This window comes from Doryrhamphus excisus, linkage group LG9 (assembly GCF_037039965.1).
Source record: "Doryrhamphus excisus strain RoL-2023G ecotype Guam linkage group LG9, RoL_Dexc_Guam_v1.1, whole genome shotgun sequence".
Lineage (NCBI taxonomy): Eukaryota > Metazoa > Chordata > Actinopteri > Syngnathiformes > Syngnathidae > Doryrhamphus > Doryrhamphus excisus.
The window spans coordinates 18,352,893-18,378,621 of NC_136365.1; the positions used below are offsets into that span (position 1 = coordinate 18,352,893).

At 42.4% G+C, this 25,729-nt stretch overlaps 1 protein-coding gene across 1 annotated transcript in view; it reads left to right on the forward strand.

Annotated features, from left to right (window-relative positions):
* The window catches only part of elfn2a (extracellular leucine-rich repeat and fibronectin type III domain containing 2a), a 121,007-nt gene that overhangs the window by 13,066 nt on the left and 82,212 nt on the right, over nucleotides 1-25,729 (forward strand). Inside the window, exon 2 of the mRNA XM_058079692.2 lies at nucleotides 23,854-23,994. The gene's annotated coding sequence lies outside the window, so the exon portion shown is untranslated. The remainder of the gene's footprint in view (nucleotides 1-23,853; nucleotides 23,995-25,729) is intronic.

Below are 25,729 nucleotides of genomic sequence, written 5' to 3' on the forward strand. Positions count from 1 at the left end.
ATTTGAAGTGAGGGACAGCCTGCCTACAAGCGGAGAAAAGGCAAGCCGATACATTCGGCAATAGAGTATATTTAGGCAAGCATAAGCGACAACAGCCACATCGCCCCGCCCGTCTGTGTCAGCAATCTGTGGAGGCGACTCCAGACCGTTGGATCTCCTCAGCTATGGTGCAGCTGCTTTTGAACACTTCACCTTTGTACACAGACAGAGATGAGTGCAGAAGAAGACGGCAGTGTGCTGCCATTGTTCAGTAAAAACAACAACGGTTCTGCACACTGAAACTATTTACTCTGCCCTTCAGAGTACTTTTAGAGAACTGCTACAAATAAAACAACCGTCACTCTGTTCAAACTTTTACTGTTGCACTGTAAGGGGTGTCCAAAGTGCGGGCCAGGAGCCCTTTTTATGCCTGCAGCTTATTTTTCATTAGCCCTTGGCATATTCAGAAAATGAAAAGAATGAATTTGTTTTGGGGTGCATGGTGTCCAAGTGGTTAGTGCGCAGGCCTTACAACTAGGAGACACGAGGCTACACCCGAGCTGTGAGGTCTGCGCGCTAACCACTAGACCACCGTGCAGCCCGAATTGCATCATTCATTCATTCATTTTCTACCGCTTTTTTCCTCACGAGGGTCGCGGGGGTGCTGGAGCCTATCCCAGCTGTCTTCGGGCGAGAGGCGGTGTACACCCTGGACTGGTGGCCAGCCAATCACAGGGCACATATAGACAAACAACCATTCACACTCACATTCATACCTATGGACAATTTGGAGTCGACAATTAACCTAGCATGTTTTTGGAATGTGGGAGGAAACCGGAGAAAACCCACGCATGCACGGGGAGAACATGCAAACTCAACACCTCCAAGCTGTGAGTAACCACTCATCCACCGTGTAGCCCGAATTGCATCATATCACAAGAAATTGCACCATATTGTATCTGATTGCATTGATTTGAACTAAATGATTATCGCATCGTAAATAGGGTGTATCGTACCCTAAAATTCCATGTATCGTTAAAGTGTCGTATCACATTTGGGGGGAATCACTCCTACACCAGGTGATTTGTTGAGCATGACCTGATGAAGCCTCCTCAGATGGGAAGCACAACTGTCCACAGGGGAACATTTTCAGGTCACAACGGTAAATTTATGACAGTTACTGTTTTTGATTTTGCTCTGAGGCGCATCAAGAAGGAAAGATCATTCTTTTTCTTCATTTTCATTTTCCATATTGTCGAAACTTGGAAGCTGCAAGTGTTCAGCTGGCGATGTTTAAGTTGGAAGTCGGTGGTGCAACTCAGATGGAGGAAGACTCTTTCCCAATTTAAAGAAACCCAACTAACTTTCAGAACTTTCCTGCCTCAGAGCTCGTTAGCACCGAGTCGGTCACTAAACGAATGTGGACTGTGTCTTTTATCGTTTTTGAGTGTCCCCTGAAGGGGTCCCGTTCCGTGACACAGGCTCGAATCCATCTTGCACATTGTCAGCACTAAGTGATGAGTCCGACCCAGAGACTCAATTATTACAGACTGCGTAGTTCCGGTTGAATAATGGATCAACACTTGAGTGTTTTCCCAAAACAACTACTTAACAGACCAGTCTTTCTCCGATGGTTCCGAGCGGGATCAAACCGGAGCAAAGATACCCCGCATTGGGGTTTGATGCCTGTCCAGTAAGGGTCTACATTTAACCAAAGCAAAGCCATGGAAAATCCAGGCTGCCACATGCATCAAGGCAGTTAAATAGTAAACAGACGGCGAGAAGGAATATTGTTCTTCCAGCTGTGTAATTGGACCGCGGACAGACAGGCAGCTGCAATTTCCACACTTTGATTTCCCCTGCGCTTGTTATGCGCTCCCCCTCTGGATTCTATTAGGACGTCTGCAATCACTGATTTCACACAAACACACACACACACACAGGGCATTCTTTCCCAGTGGTCAGAAATAATTGACACAATATGTCTGACCCACTTATTAAATACACTTCGTACGCATTTTTGCACCTAAAATATCCATCAGGGGACAATATAGAGAGGCTTTAAGTTTAACCTATCTTGCTAATTTCTGAGCCTTTAAAATGATATTGGTTCCCAGTAGGGCACTATAGTCATATTCTTTTAATAAAATTCTCAGGTTGTGTATGAAGTAAATCTTCATTATCTCCCCTTAGCCGAAGCACTCGAATTGCCCGGACCACTACCGCTGTGTTGTGATTGGTCAGGGATCTGGTCTCACCACCACATAGAACTGCTTAGAGACACCCCTGGTTAGCTCTCAAAATGACTTATTCTAGACAGTGGCTCAAAATAGAACCGGGTCTTTTAATGTACCACTTCCACACAGAATGAGAGCTTGATTCTGCTGGCTCAGTAGTCAGTCTCTATGCAGTGTTAAAGGTGAAGTAATTTAACCTATTTTCTCATTACTGATGTCTAGTGACCACAATACGACATATAACTTGTTTATTTTTATTTATTTTTAATTATTTTATTTTTTAAACCAAGATATAGTTAGGGAGGGCTGCATGGCAGTCGAGTGGTTAGCGCGCAGACCTTACAGCTAGGAGCAAAGGGTTCAATTCCACCCTCGGCCATTTCTGTGTGGAGTTTGCATATTCCAAAATGCATGCGTGGGTTTTCTCCGGGTACTCCGGTTTCCTCCCACATTCCAAAAACATGCTAGGTTAATTAGCGACTCCAAATTGTCCATAGGTATGAATGTGAGTGTGAATGGTTGTTTGTCTATATGTGCCCTGTGATTGGCTGGCTACCAGTCCAGGGTGTACAGACAGCTGGGATAGGCTCCAGCACCCTGGTGAGGATAAGCGGTAGAAAATGAATGAATGATATACTTCGGGAACGATATTTGAACTGCGATGTAACAAGGAAAACTGGTAAACATACTAAGTGTTGGATACTGCTTTTATGTGTTCTCTTCGTGGATTATACTCCTGAGATTTGGTATTCCGTGATCCAAGAGCTAATAAGACAAACAGTGTTTGCCTGATTGCAACAAACTGACATTCATTAACGGCCAATAGCAAATAGCCGTCTGAAAACTCCCAACATAACTCTCTGGAGTACACGCTGACATCTTCACGTTCCTATTAATCAGCGGGATTGCAATTAGCGCTGCGTGAGATGGCATGACGCGTCGTCCCCCGGTCAACAGGAAGTGTTTGCAGAGATTTATTTGCGTGAACGGCCTCGTTCGGGGAGTTGGTCCGCATTGTTTTTTTTTTTATTGATGCCACTGACCAGATGTTCCAGTCTGTTCAACCGTTTGTGTTCTTTACAAAACGTTTATGGCAAAGAACATCCCTCCCGTCCCCGCGGAGAATCAGACGTCACGTTTGTTATTGTTCACCCCGCGCTTGTCAAGACGCTTTATGTCTACCGTGCGGATCCTCCCAAGACTCCCAAGTGAGGAATACATGCTAGTTAAAATGCAGCTCATCACTCAATCTTTACTGCGTCTTTTAATGTTCTAGTTAAAGGTAGATAAAAACACCAAATGCTAACACAACAACCTAGATGCAGATTTACATTTGACTTATATACTTGTGCTTTTTAGCTTAGCTTAGTCTAACCTAGCTTAGCCTAGCTGGAAGGCAGTAACCAGGAACAATCATCAATGCTGCTTTTGAGACTGCTGGGAAATCAGAAACATCCAATGTGGAGCAGAGAAGGTCTAAAAATAAGCCTTGTTTTTCTAGGATTTGCATCTGTTTTCATATAAAACAATAAACATGCTAGTCTGTTTGTCCTGTAGTGTATTGTTCACTGAAATCAAGTGCCCAAATGCATTGTTGGCTCACGATCCGCGCATTTGTGATTGTGACTGCTAAATCATCCACCATGGGGCCAAAGAATGTTGCGAGCAGTTTGATAAAGAAGATGAGAAACCAGGATTTTCCTACAAATAAAACTGTATTTTTTTTTAACAATTTTGGATGTCTGTACGGGGCTGCACGACGGTCGAGTGGTTAGCGTGTAGACCTCACAGCTAGGAGACCAGGGTTCGATTCCACCCTCGGCCATCTCTGTGTGGAGTTTGTATGTTCTCCCCGTGCATACGTGGGTTTTCCTCCCACATTCCAAAAACATGCTAGGTTAATTAGCGACTCCAAATTGTCCATAGGTATGAATGTGAGTGTGAATGGTTGTCTGTCTATATGGCCCGCTTCTCGCCCGAAGACCCTCGTGAGGATAAGCGGTAGAAAATGAATGAATGAATGTCTGTGATTGTAGTAACATGGCTTCCTATGGGAATAGTATACATTAGTGACTGATGTTTCATTTTTTCATACACAAGTATATTTTTGTTTATTTTTAAGCTGCTTTTATTATTAGTATTAGTGACCAATATGGCTAAACACATATAGCTAAATGATATTAATAAAGGATTGTTGATGGAGTGAATGGAAGTTGCGTTAAATCAAAGGAAGTTAAAAAGGAAATGCAAACCAATAATAAATCCTGTTAAGGTGGCATTCATTTTTTTAAGTGCACGTGCATGTAAGTGTGTGTATGTGTGTGTGTGTGTGTGTGTGAATGAGAGAGGGCTGGGGGCTCATTAGGATGTAGAGGAGAATCTCTAAAAGGAATAAGACGGTCGTGGATTATTCACGCTTGTCAATGCTGGATCCAAGGCGGTGGGGAATGGGGGGGGTGGCACGGGTCACTATCTGAACCAGGCTCTCTCATCGTCGGCCAAAGCCAGAATCCTATGGATAACAGCAGGCAGAGGTCCAATGTCTGGTTATGATATGAGCACCGAAAGAGTGTTTGCAGGGTAACATACAAATATGCAGTCAGTTTAATGCTGCTGTGTGTGTGTGTGTATGTGTGTGTGTGCATGTGTGTGCATGTGTGTTGGGACTTTCACATTGTGCTTGTGTGCAGTGGCAGCTCATCTCTTTATGCAGTCAGAGCTCCCACAAAATGAATGTTTAACTCTGTTTGGCTGCTGCAGCATATTTGATGTGATTTGGAGATAAACATTTGTTTACTTTCCAAACCAAATATCAGCTGAGCAAAAGTACTGGGACTGCTGCAGGAAGTGAAAAGCAAATGCAAATGTCCAATGAGGAGTCAGGGACAAGGAAGCAGTCCTGTCCCAGTATTTTTGTCCGTATGGCATTTATGCTGTCTTATCCTGTTTGAAGGAAAGCTAGCAGAGAGGAGACATGGAAGTGATGTCCATAGCAACAAGAGCAGCAATCAGGTTTCATGTTGCATTCAAATTTCACTTTTAGTCCAAATGACACTTGAGAGAGGCTTGATTCACCACTCACAAACCTGTGTGTGTGTGTGTGTGTGTGTGTGTGTGAGAAATAGCCACTCAATGAGATCTCATGCCTTAACAAAAATAATATACAGCCAGTTATTAATTCAACAATAAGTTAATTAGTGTGCTTGGACTGTTTCTATATAATATTTTGATGACATTACTTACATACCTTTGCACAGTATACTCATACACACACTCAACCCTGGCCAAATTGGGACCCAACCCCATTACAAATTCCCTCGTTTATTACTGTTGATCCTTTCCGGACCCAACCATGATAAGTGGGGCGAACAGGAAGTGAGGTCGGATGTTCAGAGTTGAGTTTTAGCTCATTCAAACCTGCTTGTAATTCCGCTCATCAAGTCTGGTGCTTGTGTGTCTTACCCGACATTACAGTAACATTACTGACATCTACCGACCCGTGTCGAATACTACATATCATTCATTCGTTTGCCATTTTTAGAATGTATAAGACGCATTTTTCTTAAATTTTTACTTCAGAATTACTAATACTGTGGTACTCGCCAGTCTGTTAGGAAACGGTAGCTCTTCATTAGCTATACTGAACTCACAACAAGCTTGCCAGAGGAGGCTGGTCAGGCTCCCCCTGGTGGACAGAGGCAGCTAAATGAATCAGCTTTTAATGCATTGTGGGAAGAAGTTGAAATTGTTATTCTTATGTTAAACTTCTATTGGTGCTTGTATCGCATATATTATATATATATATATATATATATATATATATATATATATATATATATATATATATATATATATATATATATATATATATATTTGTGATGTTAGAAATCAGGAGTTAGTGTGTTTTCTTAATTAATTATTATTAATTATTATTAATTAAATAGTATTGTTATATTATATTATATATAGTATGTTTATTATATTCATATTTCATAGCTTCCTTTGGGGTGTTAAGTTGCTGTGTGATAATTCTAAGGAAGAAGTTGATATAGTTATTCTTATGTTAAACTTGTATTGGTGCTTGTATCGCATATATTATATATATATATAATATATATATATTATATTATAATATGATTAATTATAATAATTAATTATAATAATAATTATTATTATATTATTAATTATTTAATAAGTTTAAGTACTTACAAACAGCAAGTTTAAGTACATATTTGTGATGTTAGAAATCAGGAGTTAGTGTGTTTTCTTAATTAATTATTATTAATTATTATTAATTAAATAGTATTGTTATATTATATTATATATAGTATGTTCATTATATTCATATTTCATAGCTTCCTTTGGGGTGTTAAGTTGCTGTGTGACGATTCTAAGGAAGAAGTTGAAATAGTTATTCTTATGTTAAACTTGTATTGGTGCTTGTATCGCATATTTTATATATATATATATAATATATTATAAATTTATTAATTATAATAATTAATTATAATAATAATTATTATTATTATATTATTAATTATTTAATTAATAAGTTTAAGTACTTACAAACAGCAAGTTTAAGTACATATTTGTGATGTTAGAAATCAGGAGTTAGTGTGTTTTCTTAATTAATTATTATTAATTATTATTAATTAAATAGTATTAATATATTATATTATATATAGTATGTTTATTATGTTCATATTTCATAGCTTCCTTTTGGGTGTTAAGTTGCTGTGTGATGATTCTAGGACCGTAGACTGTGGAGACCTACGCACAGCACGTGTTTTGTGTATAGAGAGAGCAGCCCAGTGTGCCTAATAATAAACATAGTCATGTGACAAAATGAGGAAGCAAGCACAAGGAAGCTTGTCTAACCAATTTTCTGCGGGTCATTTAGCATCATGATACAGTATCTGTATTATACATAGGCTAGCATGAGCACATCCCATTGGGGGCAGTGACTGTATAGTTAAATGAATACATTGCGATGCGCTTTCCACCCCTAGGGGGCGCTCATGTAGGTTACTCAAATTGATGGGTCAGTCTTTTCAATCCCTCCTCTAATTGCGGAGGTCAACACGTCGCGGAAGTGATTCCTTATCAGCTTCACGTAGCTTCGTGGGGATCATAGAATCCCCACAGGCTGCAAGTGTGGTATGTCATCTCCAGGCTAATGTGTGTGTGTCTCGGTGTGTGTGTGTGTTTGTGTGTGTGAGGGCCTGACAAATGAAGATGAATGCTAGAAGATTCCACAGGGAGATGAGGACTTTGCATCAGCAAATAACAGAAACAATAGAGCGGAGGAAGAACAGCAGAGCGTAGATATTATTCATACGCAGACGACTACGTGGGAAACAATGAAGTGAAACAATGACTGGGAACAAATGGAGGCAAGAGGAGTCTAAACATCCTCCGGCGGCCATCTTGGTTGCTGATGCATCGTCAGGTCAGCTGACAAACAAGGCTTTGTTTTTTGTTTTTTTTCACATTTTGCAGCACAAAGCAACAAAAGTAGTGTTCCTCAAACGCCACTCGGGACACCTCAAGTCAGATTTGAAGGTGGCGTCGTACACGGTGTAGCATCTGCTAGCGACATCTTTTTTACTTTTTAATGGTCTGGGCTGACTTTATTCCCAACTGTTTTTGTTTCAACATTTCACAAGCCTTTTCTGTTCCAAGTTAAGGACTTTTTCTTTCATTTGCGTTGCTTTAAAAAAAAAAAAAAAAACGTAATTACTCGCCGCGGACCACTGGGTGGTAAATTATTAAAAAGGTACAATTCATTACCAATCGGCACACGCTGAAACTCAAAGTTTGCACTCCTAATTAGGGCTGCATAAAAAATGAAAAAGATTCATACTAACATGCAATCTTATTTCTAAATAGTTAAGATTTAAGTGCGTACATTTCAGGGCCATTCGAGCAGGAATTGAAAATTGATACAACATTCTGGCGACCTGTGTGTGTTGTAAAATTGATGTTCAGAATTACCGTGTTCGCGAATGCACCTTGGTGATTGGTGCATATTGAGGAAGTATTGTTTTATTGGTGTGGAGAGCGATGGATAAATGTGTGTGTTGTTGTTGGCATACATTTAAAACGTGTGCCACACTCTCTTGTCAGGATTACATTACTTTAAGTGCAAGTCATTACTTATTATACATCAATATTATCTTCAAGCACTGTTGCAGATGGCTAAGTATATTCATTTAGCACCCAAATAAGTGGACATCCTGATCAATGACAAGATGCCCGACCCTTCCTCCTTCACCTCCTTTGCAAAATAATTTAATCAAGCAAGTGGTTGCAAAAAACCTTGAAATTTCCACATACACGTCAAGGAGCGGAGCACACAAATCGTGTATACTATGATTTCTGTCTTAACGGAATCGTGAACAGAATCACGGAATCGGCCATTAAAAACTGAATTTACCATTAAACACGGAATCTGATGTCATCAGAGATGAACGTCAGAACATTGGTGTGGGGAAGTATTTCTTCAACTTTATGTAAACTTCATGCAAACAAACAAAAAAAACTATCCCTTTAATGTCAAGCATGGGTATTATAATTTGTTTTGATTTTGTAGCAGTGTGTGCATTAGAAAAGTTAGTTATATCTGTGTCTGAATTACTGGGCAAAATTGTTGAATGATGTATCCCATCAATAAATGTAAGGATTTTTGGGGACCATTGGCGACCATTTGAGACCATTGGAGACCATTGGAGACCATTGGCGACCATTGGCGACCATTGGCGACCATTGGCGACCATTGGCATCCTCCGGCTTGTTCTTTAGTTTTTAGTAGAACATGTTTTTTCATTTTCCATTTAGACACTCGGTATTGGGGACCATTGGGGACCATTGATGACCATTGGGGACCATTGGCAACCATTGGCAACCATTGGCGACCATTGGCGACCATTGGCGACCATTGGCGACCATTGGCGACCATTGGCATCCTCCGGCTTGTTCTTTAGTTTTTAGTAGAACATGTTTTTTCATTTTCCATTTAGACACTCGGTATTGGGGACCATTGATGACCATTGGGGACCATTGGCGACCATTGGGGACCATTGGCGACCATTGGGGACCATTGGGGACCATTGGCGACCATTGGAGACCATTGGCAACCATTGGCGACTATTGGCGACCATTGGCGACCATTGGCGACCATTGGGGACCATTGGGGACCATTGGGGACCATTGACAACCGTTGGCGACCGTTGGCGACCATTGGCGACCATTGGCATCCTTCGGCTTGTTCTTTAGTTTTTAGTAGAACATGTTTTTTCATTTTCCATTTAGACACTCGGTATTGGGGACCATTGGGGACCATTGGGGACCATTGGCGACCATTGGCGACCATTGGCGACCATTGGGGACCATTGGGGACCATTGACAACCATTGGCGACCATTGGCGACCATTGGCGACCATTGGCGACCATTGGCATCCTTGGGCTTGTTCTTTAGTTTTTAGTAGAACATGTTTTTTCATTTTCCATTTAGACACTCGGTATTGGGGACCATTGGCGACCATTGGCGACCATTGGCGACCATTGGCGACCATTGGCGACCATTGGCGACCATTGGCGACCATTGGCGACCATTGGCGACCATTGGCGACCATTGGCATCCTTCGGCTTGTTTTTTATTGGGTTTTGGCACATGGCAGAAATATCATCAATACATCCAAAGACGTATTTAGACGTTTTTTTCAACCTGTCAAATGCCTCAAATCACATGGCCAAACGGTACGTCCGGTTGTGACCTGGACTTTACGGCTGTGAATGAGTATGCATACTTCAGCTGGTTATACTTCCTGTATACATTCCTCTTCCCTGAACACCCATTGTTGACACTGCTGCGTCATGAAAAAGCAAAATGCAGGCCGAGTTAATCACCTGATGCTCACTAACCTTCCAGTACAGTACAGATGACATCAAACATCATTAAGCGCAATATTAATGCTTTATTTGGGACCACACCGCTTCAATGATCTAATTAAGTGCACCCTCATCGAGGGAGCATCCTTAACGAGCTCTCTCCATCCTTCTTAATCTGACAATTACAACATAATTATACAATCACTCTCAATTCCAAAGATGAGATGCCAGATAAGCACACAGAAACAATAATGGCCGCAATGGAAGGCTGTGAGGAGGCGGAGTCAACGTGAGGGCAAATGTTCACCCATTGGACAACACATTAACTGCTCTGCTCACAAGCTCGTGTGTTGTCATAGCGACGTGAGATAGCTAACACGGGAGCAAGGATGCTAGCGACTCGTGTTTAACACGATGTTCCCGGGGTTCCTCGCAAATCGACTCCATCGTTTCATGTGCCACTCTCGACACGAATAGAACACGCAGACGCTTACAACGTCTCCATTGTTGCGTCAACCCGGCTCGCTCACATGTAAACTGCTCGTTAGCGCTCACCTGGCTCACTCGCCAGATGCTTGCCGCTAATGACGTCCAATGAAGAAACAGCACTCGTGCACACATCTACATTTCCTATTGGGACCTAGGGGTCATGTGGGAGGGCTTTGTGCCTTCCTCGTTCCTCCTCTTCTTCTCTTTCAGGCTTTTGTTTATCCCCTCAGCTTTTCATCTCTCCCTGCGCATTGTGCCTCGTCTCTTATTGCTTTGATTTCCAGCAGCCGGCACTCACACATTCTCTTTCTGGCCGCCTCCATCAATATTTAATCATGTTTGGCCACCGGTGTCAGGCGGTCCACTCATGCGCTCGGGTGCCAGGGATCCTTGTTTTATTTTTTTAATGTGAAAACTTCACATTTTCTTCATGCAACAAGTCGCCGCAGAGTCCCCCCCCCCTCCCCAAAGCCACCACACGACGGTGGAAAGATGTGGTGTGGACAAAGCTTGTTGCTAGGCAGCGACGTCCTGCTGTTTATTGCACTTTTCCAGTCATGTTGTCCTGATGTTGTCCTCATATATGTGTGTGTGTGTGTGTGTGTGTGTGTGTGTGTGGCATCTGTCGCCATGATATTGACTGTCATGCATGGAGCAGATATACAACAGATATTACAACACAGCCCATCTTGTCGTGGAGAAACCAAACACGGAATGTGGGATCATACGTTACAGATCATTTGGTACTTGTTCATATGCTGGTTCTTGATTCATAGACAGTACAGATCAGTGTCTTATTGCATTGTTTTGGAGTGGGCCCATCCTGGTAGTGGGGTAAGGATGCAAAAATACTGTAAAACGGGGTTATAAGGGACGGCGGAGTAATAAGGGACAATTTTCGGGAAAAATGTTTTTTGAATGATTTGTTCAAGAACTTTGGAAAAAAAACAACACGAAGCAGCTTCCTGTTTAACATGAAAAGGCAGAATTACCTTTAAAACATTCATTCATTCATTCATTTTCTACCGCTTTTTCCTCACAAGGGTCGCGTGTGTGCTGGAGCCTATCCCAGGGCACATATAGACAAACAACCATTCACACTCACATTCATACCTATGGACAATTTGGAGTCGAAACTCCAATTTATCATTCTAAATTTAATAGGTTTTTGAAACTGAGTGGGGAAGAAGGACAAAGTAAGAAGTCAGAAAATGTACCACTTTCACACTGAATGGGAGGAGTTTTTTTTGTCATGTTGAGCTGCATGGACCAATGCAGTTCCATCAATGTAACATTACTGACACCGAGTGGTCAGAACGCTACATATGACATGTCTTTCAATATTTTTTGACTAAAAGTGATAATTTATTCACGGTGCAGAGATGAGATGGTGTGATGAAATATGTGTCTGTCAATCCGCGCAGTTGGGGTGCGAGTGGGTGGAGTGCAACTTCCTCTTCTTACAATTCCTTCGCCAGCATCTGATCACACACACACAAAGCAATGTTCAACAATATGCTTTTTTTCTCTGAAGATGCCACATATTGATAACGTGTTTTTTTATAAAGGTAATCCAATATAAAAATGACAAGATGTGATAGATAAATATTATTGATATATTAAATATAATATTAATAATGTTGCTGTCTCAACATGGCCTTTTATGAGTAAAGTATAGTAAAGAAATGCATATTAAAGCAAATTTTATGAATTTTCTGAAGCATTTCCAAGCATAAAATAATGATTTTTAGTATTCTACATTTATCACTAGGTGTCAGTAATGTTACTGCAAAGTTGAGTGAGACACACAAGCACCAGATGCTGGAATAGCAGGCTTTTATTACAGGTTTACACCACCTATCATACTAGGTATGAGTTGGCCGACTCCCAAGGGTTCATTGTACTGAGTTGTGGACTCCTGTAGAGCAGCTGCACACAATAACCCGCACAGAACGCGTTATAGATCTTCCAGAATCTGCACCTATTCCGGCTGTATTCCCTTGGATTTCCAAAATGGTCTGTTTTAATTGATTCCATGTATATAGTACATATAGTGTACTATATATATGATTTTTCTGACTGCTCCACACAAAATAACCCGCACAGAACGCTTTATAGATCTTCCAGAATCTGCACCTATTCCGGCTGTATTCCCTTGGATTTCCAAAATGGTCTGTTTTAATTGATTCCATGTATATAGTACATATAGTGTACTATATACGTATATGATTTTTCTGACCCTGTTTTTGCACTTTATCTGCTCTTGTGTATTATGTACTATACACTCGCGTGCTCTGGTACTTTCACCTTGTGGGACTGATAAAGTCGTACCTTATCTTATCTTAGCTTGATCCAGAGAGCCCTCCAGCAAGGCTTTTGTCACCTGTGAAATCAAGTTAGCGAAACACATGTGATTCAAAGGATGGATCGTGACTGCCAGAGCGCCGAAGAGAAACTTCTGCTTGGCACAATTTGAGCCGAGGCCAAATCCAGTGAGGTCCTGTCACTTTGACGTGTTATTAAAAGTGACTCACGCTTGGTGTTGAACTATACAAAGGGACACAAAAAGACACTACATTAGGTACGCGTGCACCACTCCCAAAGAGTTGTATGACAACATTTGCCTTTCTACAAATATAATAATCCTCTTAGTTTAACATATTTATTATTGTAAACCTCGTACTTCGGTACGTGACAAAAAAATAAAAATGAAAATACAAATTAAAAAAATTAAACATTTAAAAATAAAAAAAAAAACATATCATATATTATATCACCTTGTACTTTGGCACATGACAAAAATAAAATAAAAATACAAATAAAAAAAATTAAACATTTAAAAATAAAAATAAAAAACTTATATCATATATTATATCACCTCGTACTTCGGTACATGACAAAAATAAAATAAAATAAAAATACAAATAAAAAAATTAAGCATTTAAAAATAAAAATAAAAAAACTTATATAATATATTATATCACCTCGTACTTCGGTATGTGACAAAAAATGTCAAAAAAAATTAAAAATACAAAAATAATAAAATAAAATAAAAAAACTTAAATTATGTTAGGAAAGCAGGAAGTGAACAAATGTATCAGTTACTGATTGTAAAAGTACCAGATTGAGGGGTAGGATTTAATAAGCTTTGCTTCTTCCTACTCCTTTTGGACATGTGGAACTGTGAACTGATTATGGGATGCATTCAATTGTAATCTGATGCATGTTCAAATGAAATCAAACCATTACCATTACCACTAGAATTAGGGGAACATACTGGATGGTCCAATAGAGTGAGCTTATTCCTCTGGAAGAAGTCCTTTGTGAAGTGCAGTGTGTCCTGTCAGTCAGGGCCTTCAGTCATGAGGGATGCCCCCCCTGCAACATCTCCATATAGCCATTTGCCGTTTGACGCCCCTGCACAACCTGAAGCTGCACTGTTTCATTGAAGGAACATGATGACACCACATGTGTGTGTGGTGTTGTGTGTTATGTGCTTTTGATCCACTAAGACCAACAAAAGTGTTCACCAGTCACACACTCATGCATATAGAAAATGTAGCCAGCTTTTGTTACACACACACACACACACACACACACAAACACAGGACCTATTCACGTACACAGGATGTGCTGACACCTTTCTCACCGCCTCGCCAGAACTACACACAAGTACACACATCACATTTGCATTCTGCTGATTCTTGCATCCACAGTGACTTTCAGAAGTAGATACACTTTAATACACACACACACACACACACACACACCTGAGGGTGGGCCTTCCTTTCCCTCGTCGCTCTCCTCTCTTTAGCGTGTGTGTGTGCGTGTCAGTGTGTGTCCTTGTGTGATTTATGGAGACACAACAAGGATGCAAAGTAGGAGATGTATGTCAGGATGTTGCACACTGGAATAGAGTCAATTTCATCAAACAGGAAGTTGGCCATTTTGAATTTTCCCTCATCCCGATACTGCTCATAGCCAATGGGGGCCAGATATTTGGGATTTTTGTGTTTGGCCTCGTGGTCCTAAATTCCTCATTTTCCCGCCTTGCCCGCATCATTTCTCAGAATTCACACACAATTTGGAACAAGTTGACATTTCTGCTTGGGATTTATCACCTCCATTTATTTGAGCCACACTTTGTGCTGAGCTACCAGGCAAGCGGCGTGGTAATAAAATCTGCCCCCGGAGCTCGTGTCCACCCACCATGTTCCGATAAGAGCCCAGTCCATTCTGCTAAATTTCTTTTACTAGTCACATAAAAATAAATTCAAGCTCTGGCCGCCGTTAGCATCAGCTGGTGTGGAACATATTGCAAACCGATAACCCGGAGGAACCTTGAGCAGTGTGGGAAGACTTGTGGAGAAAATGAATTTGCACAGTGCGGCGTCTTTGTTTGGATGCGAGTGAGACGTCTTATTAACGCAGGAGCTCAGCTTCATCAGCTTGCATGTTAATGAGTTCCATTAATGCAGCGTTTGTGTCGTTCTCGTGTCAATCAACATTAGAACCTCGTTGCCGCTTCCAGCGTGGGTTCCCCTCCCCGGGGTTCCGTGCCGTCGGATCCTCCATAAACGTTTATCTGTCGCATTTTACGGCGTTCCTAAGAGGATGAGCGGATTAAAGGCGTTTATGATAACACTCGAACTCCAATTTCACCGCCCACAAAACTTAAAAGAAAAAAATCCAAAACAAAATCCAGTTTAGGGACGTTTGTGTGAAATGGGAGCGCTTATTAAAGGCCATATCTTCCTGCGTATAATGCAGCAATATATATTTATGAAAAAAGCTTGAACGAAAAAGGGAAATTGGATCTGGCTGTGTTGTGTGTCAGCAGAGGTTAAATCAAACATGTGGAGTCTGCCGGCACGGTGCACTTCTGAAGCGGCGCTTTTCCTGCACCGTTTCGATGCCAGATGACCTCTACTTCCATGACATGTAGCGGTATCACACGCGGTTTCCAACAAGCGGTTTAGTTTTGCAAGCATAAACGTCGAGGTGTCTTTTTTGCGTGCAGGCCTAAAGTTCCCTTAAATATTGTCTAAATTTCTTGTAGTGAGCATTCATAATTCACACACCTCACAGGTCAAAACAGCATGATTATTAGCTTGGCCACAATAAAAGGCCACTCCAGTGCAATTCGTAGAAGCTGAACATGCACATGAAAACATCCCAGTTCTTGTGTGTCCAGCATACTCACCGAGGACTGCAGTCGAGGTAAATGGAGGTTACATCCGATACTGTTTTTTGGACCCCGTCCCCAATAAAAAAGTCGTAGTTTAACTACTCCACATAACTGTTAACGGTTAAGGAATCTGCGTCTATAAAAGTGTCAGTAATAACTAACATGAGGACCAATTGGAGGCTAACTAGTTAGCTTCATGTCAATGTGATGTTTTTTCATTCATTAATTTTCTACCGCTTTCCCACACGAGGGTCGCAGGGGGTGCTGGAGCCTATCCCAGCTGTCTTCAGGCGAGAGGCGGGGTACATCCTGGACTGGTGGCCAGCCAATCACAGGGTAAAGTACATTTACCTAAAACGGGGACCTGTTATGATCATTTTCATCCCTTAAATTGTGGACTCCTGTAGAGCAGCTACAAACAATAACCAACACAGAAAGCTTTCGAGATCTTCCAGAATCTGCACCTGCTACCTATGTGCTAATCATAGGGCACATATAGACAAACAACCATTCACACTCACATTCATACATATGGACAAATTTGGAGTCGCCAATTAACCTAGCATGTTTTTGGAAACATGTGGGAGGAAACTGGAGTACATGCAAACTCCACACAGAGATGGCCGAGGGTGGAATTGAACCCTCGTCTCCTAGCTGTGAGGTCTGCGTGCTAACCACTCGACCGCCGTGCCGATGTGCTCAATGTGATGCGAACAATGAAAAATAGGAGTGTGAATGTGACTATAGGGGTGTTATTTCATATCTACGGGGCTCTAATTATGTTAAAAACGTATTCACAAAGAACGGCACAAATAATATTCTATTAATTAACATTGCATTCATTTATCGCAGTCAGATGTCGTAGTTTTTGCTTTTCTTTACTTATTTTGCACGTTTGATTTTAGGTTGTGCAATCCATTGTACATGATAATTACATTTTCAAATCAATTCATGCATTTAGAGCTATGTGTGAAATACAGTATGCTCATCTTTGTTGCATTTTACGGGCAGAAAGATAAACAAATGTTTGTTAACATTAACATCTCCTGATGAACACAACATTTTAATCATGCTAAAAGATCACATATGTCTGAAAATGGATTTGCCTAATGCTTGTCTCTTTAGTAGCTCATTTTCTGTTTATTCAGACCACACATACGCACATAATAAAGAGGTGATTGTTGGAGCGTCCCTGAATGCACCCTGCGGTCATCAAGTGACAATGAGGAAGTGTCGAGCTGACTGGAGATGTGTTCACATACAGAATACGGTCTTGGAATTAAACTGCTGCTGGCGTATACACCGCACTATGCCTCCATCATAACAGAGAGATGTGGCTTGACATGACGCTAAAATGTTAACGTGTTCAATGGCGACTCCAAATTGTCCATGATATTATTTGTGATGTTCTTTGTGAATAAGTTTTTAACATAACTAGAGCCCCGTAGATATGAAATAACACCCCTATAGTCACCTTCACACTCAACTTCAACATTTTTCATTGTTCACGTTACATTGAGGCGGCACGGCGGACGAGTGGTTAGCATGCAGACCTCACAGCTAGGAGACCAGGGTTCAATTCCACCCTCGGCCATCTCTATGTGGAGTTTGCATGTTTTCTCCGGGTACTCCGGTTTCCTCCCACATTCCAAAAACATGCTAGGTTAATTAGCGACTCCAAATTGTCCATAGGTGTGAGTGTGAATGGTTGTCTATATGTGCCCTGTGATTGGCTGGCCACCAGTCCAGGGTGTACCCCGCCTCTCACTAAAAAGTCACCTGGGATAGGCTCCAGCATACCCAAATGATGACAAGCTCATCTTATATTGTTCTTTTTATGAATTGTTAAATTATTCACATTTTATTGTATTTATAGTCATGGTCAACAAACTAAAGGCAATATGACAAAATCATTCAGTGACCTTGAAAAATATCACTTATGGAGGTCCGGCTGTCAAGGTCGGGGTGAGCTCACCAAAGTGTGCCCGACAGGGTCCCGCCTACTCGCCACTGCTGGGGCTGCCGTATGTTATGTTTTTTGACCTCATAGATGTTTATGTTGTTATTTTTTGCACGTCGCAGTGTTTGTGATCCAAACGCCCACCCAATCCGCCACCAACCCCCACCCCCCGCCCAAACCCCTGTTGGTCTTTTGGCGTGTGGCACGGGGCTCGTGTGCCAACGTACTTGGCCAGCGATGATGTTATGGCTGTTTGAGAGGAACAGGAAGACGGGATGGAATAACAACAACAATAACAGCAGGGGCTAAGGTGATAATGTTAGTCAAACACTTTGTGGACACTTTCCGGCGTTACCTTTTGTGTGTTGTACTTTATAAAATGAATTTTACTTTAAACTAAGTCAGGAAAAACGTGAAAAATAAGAACTTTTATCTTATCGCTCTAACAATAGCCGCTAAAATTGCATACACAATGTCATGTATAGGAAGTTGTGTAGCAAAAGCCAATTACTGTTTCTCTGTGTGTGCCCTGTGATTGGCTGGCGACCAGTCCAGGGTGTACCCCGCCTCTTGAGAAGTCACCCGGGGGTACACTTACGTGCATTATGATTATATGAAGTCACTTCAAGAAAGGATCCAAGTTGCACTGTATCTATATCATCAACTAATCAATATTTTTGGGGGTTACGGGACCCCCTCGGAAGAACGGCTCTGTATTGATTTATAGACTGTATTGCAAACTATGCTAAGAAGTAACAAAACACAAAGTCAGCATGTGTTCTGGACCCGTCCACATGGGCCCGGAAGGCTAACAAGGACAGGAGGAGTGGAAGCCTGAAGAAAGAAAGAAAGAAAGAAAGGAAGGAGGGAGGGAGAGAAGGAAGGAAGGAAGGAAGGGAAGAAGGAAGGGAAGAAGGATGAAAAGAAGGAATGAAAGAAGGAAGGAAAGAAGGAAGGAAAGAAGGAAACAAGGAAGGAAGGAAAGAAGGAAACAAGGAAGGAAAGAAACAAGGAAGGAAACAAGGAAGGAAGGAAACAAGGAAACAAGGAAGGAAACAAGGAAGGAAGGAAACAAGGAAGGAAACAAGGAAGGAAGGAAGGAAACAAGGAAGGAAGGAAGGAAACAAGGAAGGAAGGAAGGAAACAAGGAAGGAAGGAAGGAAACAAGGAAGGAAGGAAGGAAACAAGGAAGGAAGGAAGGAAACAAGGAAGGAAACAAGGAAGGAAGGAAGGAAGGAAACAAGGAAGGAAGGAAGGAAACAAGGAAGGAAGGAAGGAAGGAAGGAAGGAAAGAAAGATTTTTGGGGGTTACGGGACCCCCTCGGTAGAACGACTCTGTATTGATTTATAGACTGTATTGCAAACTATAAGTAGCAAAACACAAAGTCAGCATAAACTACTCCAGGCTCAATATTGTGCTGTTGACGGACATGCCATTGTTGTGTGGTGTAGTGGTTCACTGTAAGCTAATTACAATGTGCAATGCTGAAAGACAATGTTTTAACTGTCACATTGATCCCAGCTATAGCGCACGGTCTGATCCAATTAATAGATGCCAGACTGTGTCATGTGACCATGTTTGTGAAAGACCCACAGTCGGTATTGTCGTATTAGCTCCAGTTGTGTTGTGTTCTGTACCCGTCCACATGGGCCCGGAAGGCTAACAAGGACAGGAGAGCGGAAGCCTCAAGAAAGAAAGAAAGAAGGAGGTCAGCAGTGCGGATTTTTTTCATGCGAAGTCGTGACAGGCGGCGCGGGGGCGGGACGGGGGAAGACAAATGGTCATTAGGTGGAAGTGAAGTCGACATCGTGAAGAGGTGAGAGAAACGCCAGCAAATGAGGTTGAACACAAGGAAGTAGATGATAGAGAGGGGTGGGGGGTGCGTGGTGCACACACACAAACACACACACACACACACACACACACACACACACACACACACACACCTTGTTGATCTGTGCGTCATCCTCATTCACCTTTAAAGTCTCAGCTTGTCATCTGTCATCGCTGTCCTCCTTTTCTCACCTGTGTGTGTGTGTGTGTTACCTCGCACAGCAGGTGCGTTAGTATGTGTGTGTATGCGTGTGTATGCGTGTGTATGCATGTGTGTGAGACTTCCTCCTCTCGTTAGATGCACTTCAAACGCCTTTTTGTCTTTTAAATGTTTGTCTGCAAGGCATCGCTACAGTCGCCTTTTTTTTTTTCTTTTGTCCTGTTAAGCCGACAAACACAAATAGCTGCTGCAACGCGTCACAGGCGTTAAATGACTGCAAGCCGGCTCCTTTAAATCCATCGACAAGTACATTTTTTTTTTGCCAAGTTAAAAGGTCTCCATTGGAGATTGAAAGCACTCATCCACTGAACTGCCCTACATGGCTTTCATCCAGTTAAGGTTGAGAGTGTTTCACACCCCCCCTATCCTCCCCCCCGCCCCTGTCATGTCCTCATGTTCCTATATCTGTTGCGATATTGTGGAGTGTGTCGTTCTGAAGGTATAAAAATACGTCTGGAGTAGGGGCCTTGCTGCTCTGCTTCGGGTCCCCATTAAGAGCTTAAATGTGACGAGCTGTGCTGAGTCACGGCCCAGACGGACCTCATCCAGATTGAAGCCAGAGCACGGAGAGGTTTCTAAATGTGGATAGCACTCAAGAGTCTACAACTTGACTCTTTTTCTCCACCCTTTGGTGAGAAAGTGTCTGTGTTACTTTCTGAGAGGTGCTGGAACGAACAAAAATTCAAGAAAAAGAGTCGGAGAAGTCAGGCGGCACGGCGGTCTAGTGGTTGGCGTGCAGACCTCACAGCTTGGAGACCTAAGTTCAATTCCACCCTCTCTGTGTGGAGTGTGCATGTTCTCCCCGTGCATGCGTGGGTTTTCTCCGGGTACTCCGGTTTCCTCCCACATTCCAAAAACATGCTAGGTTAATTGGCGACTCCAAATTGTCCATAGGTATGAATGTGAGTGTGAATGGTTGTTTGTCTATATGTGCCCTGTGATTGGCTGGCCACCAGTCCAGGGTGTACGCCGCCTCTCACTTCAGCACCCCGCGACGCTCGTGAAGATAAGTGGGAGAAAATGAATGAATTCTCTTGGGACCGGAGAATTCAGTTTCCGAAAGAAAGAAAGAAAGAAAGAAAGATTTTTGGGGGTTACGGGACCCCCTCGGTAGAACGGCTCTGTATTGATTTATAGACTGTATTGCAAACTATGCTAAGACGTAACAAAACACAAAGTCAGCATAAACAAAGAAAGAAAGAAAGAAAGAAAGAAAGAAATAAAGAAGGCAAGACGGAAATAAAGGAAGGAAGGAAATAAAAAAGGAAACAAGGAAGGAAACAAGGAAATAAAAAAGGAAACAAGGAAGGAAGGAAGGAAGGAAGGAAACAAGGAAACAAGGAAACAAGGAAGGAAACAAGGAAACAAGGAAACAAGGAAACAAGGAAACAAGGAAACAAGGAAACAAGGAAGGAAACAAGGAAGGAAACAAGGAAGGAAACAAGTAAGGAAACAAGGAAGGAAGGAAACAAGTAAGGAAACAAGTAAGGAAGGAAACAAGTAAGGAAACAAGGAAGGAAGGAAGGAAGGAAGGAATGTGACGTCGACACATCGTCCCAGCCCTTGATTAAAAACATCAATCAGCTACTGTACCTAATGTTGTGGCTGCTTTAGTCCCCTCTAAAGTTGGTATGGGCCAGTAATGCCAACAGGCCGCCCTTACTGTACATCAAACGTCTCTCCTTCATTCATCTGGAGAGACTGATTCTGTTTTCTTCCCGCAGTCCACCCCCCGCCTCCTTGCTATAATATCCATTTTGCCGCCTCATGATGGATGGCGGCCTCCAGCTGACTGCCGAGCGGCGGCGGTGGATCAAAACATCATTTTCACTCATTTATTTTGGCCCCCGATCTAACCGTCTTTGCCCGTCTGTTTGATATCACACAAGCCTGCCTGTTTCCTTCTTTTTTTTGGTTTGATTCCCATCATCATACACCTGCCAGCCGCCTTTCCCTCCTCTTCACGTCCTTAAGTTTGTCATTTGTTGAGGGAATCTGCTCCTTTCATTTCAGTCAAAACAGAATTTCACTTTATCCCCCCCCCCCCTTGCAGTGTTTTTCCCCGCGTCCTGCCGACCGCCATCGTCATGTGGTTTTTGGTCAGTAAGCTGACATTTAACCATTATTCTCTTCATCTGTGAAAGCTCTTAAGCCACTCCTTTCCCTCTGCTCTTTGTCACGGAAACGCTCCCAGCCACCCTAACCTTTACCTTAAAGATCTAAATGCAGATGGCATAAAAAAAAAAACGAAATCATAAATAAAAACAGAATATCTGGCGGTCGCATCTACGGGCTCGCTTGCTGCATTGAGGCCGCTCGGGTCGCCTCTGACCTTCGTACGTGCCGTCGCTGACATTCTCTTGGGACCGGAGAATTCCGTTTCCGGCTCCCCTGCCAGGCAAATATTTGTGTGGATCAGCTGCTGCCGTGATGACGGAGGGATGACAGGAGTGAGAAGAAAGGCAAAAAAAAAAAACCTGTCAGAATGTGAGATGAGCGATGGTGCTGCGGCCAGGCCACCGGTTGGCGTCGTTAATGTGACTGCACGGATGACGGAATGTGCCCGGTTCCGCGAGTGATGCTAAAATAAAGTATTGATCCTGGTGGTATTAACCTGCACTGCACCACTAAACTCAATCACTAGGAGAACCATGTTTCACCATCAATTGGTTTGGATATTTAACATCCTTTGGTTGTTTAAGAATAGCCAATCATCCTTCAATTCATCTCAAAATTTACTTAGAACATTTTTTTTTAGGAAATTAGGTTTCATCTTTTGCTTTTTTTCAGGGTGAAAAACGGCATTTATTAGAAATGAAAAGACATTTTGTGGGTTGCTCAATTTGCTTTCAATTTGGAGTGTAAAAATAAATGTCTGTGGACTGCACGGTGGATGAGTGGTTAGCGCGCAGAGCTCGCAGCTAGGAGACCAGGGTTCAATTCCACTATTGTGTGGAGTTTGCATGTTCTCCCCGTACTCCGGTTTCCTCCCACATTCCAAAAACATGCTAGGTTAATTAGCGACTCCAAATTGTCTATAGGTATGAATGTGAGTGTGAATGGTTGTTTGTCTATATGTGCCCTGTGATTGGCTGGCCACCAGTCCAGGGTGTACCCCGCCACTCTCGCCTGAAGAAAGCTGGGATAGGTTCCAGCACCCCCGCGACCCTTGTGAGGGTAAGCAGTAGAAAATGAATGAATTAAATTACCACACAAGCTAGGAGACCCGGGTTTGATTCCCTGCTCGGCTATCTCTGTGTGGAGTTTGCATGTTCTCCCCGTGCATGCGTGGGTTTTCTCCGGGTACTCCGGTTTCCTCCCACATTCCAAAAATATGCTAGGTTAATTAGCGACTCCAAATTGTCCATAGGTATGAATGTGAGTGTGAATGGTTGGTTGGCTGGCGACCAGTCCAGGGTGTACCCCGCCTCTCGCCTGAAGACAGCTGGGATAGGCTCCAGCAACCCTCGTGAGGAAAAGCGGTAGAAAATGAATGAATGAATGTCCCCTTTTTGCTCACATTTTACGTTGACAAAAGCCCACAACCTTATGTGTGTCAACATGGACGACTCCAGGAGGCACTTTTTTTTAGCAAGAATAAAAAATAAGAAAATCTGCAGTTTATGGATCAAGAGCGTACCCTTTCATTCCTAGAGTGTGTGTCCACGTCGCTGGCGTCTGACAGCCCCGAGTCAAAGGAGGCTGCTTCCCCCTCGTCCTCCATGCGGCCTCTACTGGGCAGACTTTTTTTATCTGGCAATGGGAGCAGACCTTTTCCCGAGTCTTTATCTTCCAAACAGTGGAACATGGGAACCTGCGTTCTCTAATCCGGTTTGCAGGGCCTGGATAAATATTAGAACGTATTTGACCAGAGCGTTTTTCAATTAGACGGAGGTTGCTTGGTATGTTCGCCTCGTCAAGACCGTCTGCTTAATTTCACTTCACAACTGATTTGATTATTATCTCGCTCTGCCAGCCTTCTTGCTTCTCTGACTTCGGTGTCATTAAAGTTTGATTAATAACTACACCATTTCCTGCTCTCTCTCAATCCCTCAGACGCTTTGCTCTCGCCGGGTCGGGGAAACCAGATCTGATTTTGGACCAGTGGAAGCAAAGGAGCAGAACTGACTGGAAGTGCTGATTCTTTTCCAGTTGGACAAGATAACAAAACATTGCCATCATCGGAACCACGCAGAGGTAAGACTTATTTGGACTCTGATTTGGTTCCAGGAAGTGCGTTTGACCTCCTTATGTTTTTGCATCACGGTCTCACTGTAGTTCTTTCTGGTCCGGTGTAAGACTAGAAGAGACCAGAAAACTGCTTCAAACTTCCTGTCTTGTACGACTGCTAGAAAAAGCACTTCCCCTTCCTGAGACAGCTTATCAGTGACAAAGTTTTGTCTGCTTTGAATTCACTCCTTCACTGTCGCTAATGAAGGCCGGGCTAATTTGGGAGTTTAAAAACTCATTAAGATCAAACGAGCTGCTATAAAGACGCTAATTCTTTATTGTTGGACGAGCTGTGCCCACGTTGCTCTTTTTTTTTTTTTTTTCCTTAAAGAGTTTTAAATAACATCTCCTCTGCTACCAACCGTGGAATAAAACAGCTTTAGGATTGCTTATGTCATCACCTGCGGCTGTGATTGGACGTGAAAATCAATAGAGTTCACGGCTGAAAGTTTGAACGATTGGTTGCACTTTTGATGAGAGATGGAGGATGACGTCATCGCAGATGATGATGATGATGATGATGAAGAAAATGCAGCAGGGACTCAGACGTGACTGGCTTTGCTAATTGACCCTGACAAGCAGAGGTCAGTGCTCACCTTCACACAGACGGGTGTGTGTGTGTGTGTGCCTTCTGTTAGCAATTTTCATCTTCTGATTTAACTTTTTGTAGCTAATTTAAGTTTTGAATTGTGTTTCTATAAAGGCTGTAATTAATTTTTCTGTTAATGTATTTTTTTTCATGAATCTGTAATTTTCTGTTGCTACATTTTTTCATTGAAGGACCGCTATCCCATTTAGATGTTTGCTTTTGTGCAGATGTCTGCATGATATTATACAAAGGGGCTGCACGATGGTCGAGTGTTAGTGCGCAGACATCACAGCTAGGAGACCAGGGTTCAATTACACCCTCGGCCATCTCGTGGGTTTTTTCTGGGTACTCCGGTTTCCTCCCACATTCCAAAAACATGCTAGGTTAATTAGCGACTCCAAATTGTCCATAGGTATGAATGTGAGTGTGAATGGTTGTTTGTCTATATGTGCCCTGTGATTGGCTGGCCACCAGTCCAGGGTGTACCCCGCCTCTCGCCCAAAGCCCCCGCGACCCTTGTGAAGATAAAGCGGTAGACAATGAATGAATGAATGAATGAATGAATGAGAGGTGTGGACTCCAGTCAGCCAGTCACAATTTTGCTGACTTTTCGATGAGTAAAATATGAGTAATATATTATGTAATATTCATGCATTCATTTTCTACCGGTTTTCGCGGGGGTGCTGGAGCCTATCCCAGCTGTCTTTGGCTGAGAGACGAGGTACACCCTGGACTGGTGGCCAGCCAATCACAGGGCACATATAGACAAACAACCATTCACACTCACATTCATACCTATGGACAATTTGGAGTCACCAATTATTATGTAATATATTTATATACATATTTATATAAATATTTCTATATTATGTATATAATATTCATTCATTCATTCATTCATTTTGTACCGCTTTTCCTCACGAGGGTCGCGGGGGGTGCTGGGGCCTATCCCAGTTGTCTTTGGGCAAGAGGCGGGGTACACCCTGGACTGGTGGCCAGCCAATCACAGGGCACATATAGACAAACAACCACCTATGGACAATTTGGAGTCACCAATTATTATGTAATATATTTATATAAATATTTATATATATTTATATATTATGCATATAA